The 4430-nt window shown below is 45.2% G+C and overlaps 1 pseudogene; it reads right to left on the reverse strand.

Annotated features, from left to right (window-relative positions):
• Positions 1–2201: 2201 nt before the first annotated feature.
• Positions 2202–3973, reverse strand: LOC149196823 (uncharacterized; annotated as a pseudogene).
• Between the last annotated feature and the right edge of the window lie 457 nt (positions 3974–4430).

Raw genomic sequence — 4430 nt, forward strand, 5'->3', positions numbered from 1 at the left:
ATGTGGCTCCTCACTCCCACTCGTCCTATCACCCGCATCCGGGTTGGCAGTGTCACATTGGACCAGGCCATTGCATTCCTGAGCCTGGACAATATTTGGAATTATGGTGGTATTTCCAGTGCATAGGGTGTTCTCGCTTTCCACTCCTATATTGGCCAGAAGGTCAGCAACCTTGTTGCCTTCCCTTTTTGTGTGATTAAAAGAGATGGCTCTGTTGCTCCGAAGCATTTGTTCAATAGCCTCCAGCCTTGCTTCGAGCCTCCAGCTAGTGGCTATTTTCCTTGCTTGGGATCCATTGTGGATGCGCTTGGCCATGTTTGTGAGAATCTGGGAGTCTCCTTCCACGACCTGGGGTTGGAGGTTGAGATTCCAGGCGAGAGTGAGCCCTTTCCAAAGTCCCTCTATCTCCGCTGAGTTATTAGTATCCCATCCTATGTTTCCAAAGTATATCTGCACGAGAGTGCCTTCATGATTTCTTAAAATCCCTCCATATCCAGCCATTCCAGGGTTGCCTTTGGAAGCACCATCGAAGTTGAGCTTATAGGATTGGTTAGGGGGGGGGTCCATTTGCCTTTGTTGTTGCTGCTGCTATTGGTAGGGCTTTTTTTATGAGGTTCCTGAGGCAGCTGCAGCTGCCAATTCTCTAAGATACTCTTCTCATTATTTTGAGAGGGAAAATCCTCCTGTGTCCAGGAACGGAGCAGTAGCGTTTCTTTGAGATTCCCTTGAATCCTCCTCCATATGTCCTCAATCGGAGAGTATTGGTTTTTGAATATTCGTTTGTTTCTTTCCTTCCATGTGCTCGAGAGGATTAGACCTGGGATTATGTTCCATAAACAATTAAGCAGCTCACTTTTATAAGGTTTCTGAGGCCATTGTCTTAAAGAGTTAGTGATGTCGTTCTCCATTCTGCATCTTCGTTGACATCTGAAACTTGCCTTTTCCCATAGCTGATTGGCTAAGGGGCAGGAGTCCAAGAGGTGTTGGAGGGTTTCCTCATTATGATGGCAATTATAACAAATGGAGGGGCCATTAAAGTTTCTTCTTCTTAATTTATCCCAGGTGAGAATTCTTTTATGACCTACCAACCATAGAAAGTAAGAGACTTTGGGCCAAGAGTCGAGCTCCCAAATTTTGCACGAGATTGGGTCAGAGGGAGTGGTAGTATTGCTTACTATTTTGTACCCCTCTGAAGGAGTGTAGGTGCCTTTTGGTAGATATCCCCAAAGAAGGATATCATTTCCTTCGTCATGTCTGATATTTATTTTCTGAAGCTCCTTCTCCAGCTGCTCAGCGTCTCGAAGGCTTGTGTTGTAGATTAGCTTATTTCCTTGTTTCCATTTTCTGAAGTCGTTCTCCGTTTCCTGTAACCAAAACTGTTGAATTTTTTCTTGCTGCTCCTCCTGCCTGTTGAATTCTGGAGCTGGGTGCATAATACTGTTGAGCTTAGGCATCTGGTTCCATGCATCCGTCCAGAATCTTGCCATTCTGCCATTCCTCAATTCCCATAAGCTGTGCGTTTGAATTAAATGGAAGTGTTGTTTTGCTGCATTCCATATGAGCGAGCCTTTGACATTGGGCGTGAATCTGATGAGTTCCTCCTGAGGTTTGTTGTTGGCATATTTGGCTGTCCATAGTTTGACCCAGGGTTTTTCTGGATTAGTGACCCATTGCCACCAAATTTTTGCGCTCATGATGGAGTTCCTATGCTCTGGATCTCTCAGTCCAATGCCACCTTTGTCTTTGGGAGTGCAGACGGTGGCCCATTTTACTAGAGCCCATTTACGGTTAGTTCCCGAGCCACCCCAAAGGAAGCCACGCTGAAGATTTCTTATTCTTTTTATCACCCACTTTCACGCTGCAAGGATTGAGAATAGATATTGAGGCATAGCCTCGAGGACCGACTTGATGAGCACGACCTGACTGGCTAAATTTAAAGATCTATAAGTCCAGAGGTTAAGGCGAGATTTGATTTTTTCAAGGAGAGAACGCCAAGAGGGATGCTTTATGGCTGATACCGTGAGAGGGGCTCCAAGGTAATTGGAGGGGAGGGTGGCAGAAGGAAAACCCAAGATGCGGGTAACTGGTGTCTTGACAGAGGGACGAGTGTGAAGGAAAAGAGTCTGCGACTTGGAGCAGTTGACATTAGTACCAGAGGCTTCGGAAAAATCAGAGAGCAAGGATTTGAAGCAGAATGCTTCCTAGACAGAAGGGTAGCCAAATAGCATAGTGTCGTCAACAAACGGCTGATGGAAATTAGCAGGGGTGTTGTGAACAGAAAGGCCTTTCAGCTTATGAGAATGGAGGGCATTTTTTATGTGACGCGCTAGACCTTCAGCCATAAGAACAAAGAGGAAGGGGGATAGGGGGTCCCCTTGCCTTATTCCTCGGGAAGGTTTGAAGGGGCGGGATGGAATTCCATTCACAAGGATAGAGAAGTGCGTAGAAGTAATTAGACTCATGATCCATCAGACCCACATAGAACAAAATCCGAAGGCTGTAAGCATTTGTTGTATGTAAGTCCAGTTGAGTTTATCAAAAGCCTTAGAGAGATCTAGTTTGAGAATCATACCTGCCTCCTTGGTTTGCTTGAGGGAGTGTATTATCTCGTGCGTGAGGAGAATTCCGTCCATGATCTGTCGCCCTTCCACGTACCCTGACTGTTCCGGAGAGATAAGCAGGGGCAAGAGGGGCTTTAACCGATTCGCAATCACTTTAGATATGACTTTGTAAATGACATTACAAAGAGCAATCGGCCTATAATTGTGAGGTGTAATAGACTCTTCCTCTTTAGGGATAAGAGCGATGAAGGTTGAATTTAATGAGGGAAGCAGCGAGTGGAGAGCTCTTGATTCTTCTACGATTTGCCAGACCTCTTGCTTTATCAGCTCCCAGAAGGTGTGAAAGAAAGTAGTGGTAAAACCATTCGGGCCAGGGGCTTTTCCTTCCTTGAGCTGGGACATTGCTTCATCCACGTCTTGAGACAAAATGGGAAGAAGGAGAAGTTCATTATGCTCCTCCGTGATGATCCTTGCACATTTTTAGTTATTTTCTCAATAGCCTGACTTCTGTCTCCTTCAGGCTCTCGATGGACCTTATTGAAGAGATTGAGGAATTCCTCCTCAATTTCCTCGTGCTTCTCTACTCTTATACCCCCTTGTTTTTGGATGTAGGGGATGTTGTTGTGCATTCTTCTCTGAAGAGTGGTTTTGTGGAAGAATTTGGTATTTCTCTCACCTTCCTTCAGCCATCTGATTCTGAACTTTTGCTTCCAATATAGTTCCTCCTGTTTCCTCCTTTCCTCCAGTTGATTGTAGATGCGTTGTTCATGTTCCAGAGTTTCTTCAGTGTGCCCCTTTGTGATTATCCTTTGGTGAAGTTCCATTAGTTCCCTGTTTAGTTCTTGTTGTGCTTTAAATATGTTGCCAAAGGTTTCTCTGTTCCATCGCTTTAGTTGATTTTTTAAAAACCTGAGCTTCTGTTGGAACTCATACATCTTGGATCCATCAGGCGGGTTGAAGGATGTCCATGTAGTTTTTACGAAGTCTTTAAACGAGGGATGCGAGAGCCAGAGCTCTTCGAAGCGGAAGGGTCTTCTGGTCAGGTTGCCTGGTCTTTGCGAGTGGAGGGCAATCGGCGAGTGATCCGATCCCGTGTGAGGAAGAATAGTTGATGAGAGATCTCTGCCAAGGTGAACCGCATTGTATGATATGAGGAAGCGATCCAATTTGGATGCAATTTGGTGCTTGCATGCTCTGCGATTGCTCCATTTGAAAGTTCCATTGCAGAAAGGCATATCTATGAGGGAGGTGTTGTGAATGAAATCCTTGAAGTGGGAATTTTCTTGTTCCATTCTATTTCTACCCCCAGTCTTCTCCTCTAGCTTGTTGATCATGTTAAAATCCCCTCCTATTATCCAGAGCGGGTACCTTCTATTGTTGTTCAAGACCTCTATGGTATCAAGAAGAGTCATTTTACTTGCTGTATCCTGTGGGAAATATACATTTCAGAGGTTTCCATGGATGTTCATACCTAGGATGTGAAACTCAGCCTCGATGAGGTGACGAGAGGCGTGAAAATCTGAAAGAGCTATAACTTGAGTGCTCCATGCTATAGCCAACCCTCCTGAAGCTCTAGAGGCATCCCTCGCGACCGAACGACAACCTGGCCAAGCTCTGGAGAGAATGCTGCCTAAAGTTGTGCTGTTAAATTTGGTTTCTTTGAGAAAGCACATTTGCGGCTTTTCCATTTTAATCATGTTTTTTAACATTCTGAGTTTTCCTGGGCTGTTGAGCCCTCTTACATTCCATGATACCAGCTTCATGGGTTAACTGTTGAGGGAGGGTTTGTAGTACTTCGTCAACTTAGCATACTTGCGCGAGTCCACCAGGATTTTCCCGATCTCGATCGTTCGCTGAAGATCCGTCTTT

The sequence above is a fragment of the Pinus tabuliformis genome, chromosome 2_2, assembly GCF_031772625.1.
Source record: "Pinus tabuliformis cultivar Carrire ecotype Pingquan chromosome 2_2, CPIR1, whole genome shotgun sequence".
Lineage (NCBI taxonomy): Eukaryota > Viridiplantae > Streptophyta > Pinopsida > Pinales > Pinaceae > Pinus > Pinus tabuliformis.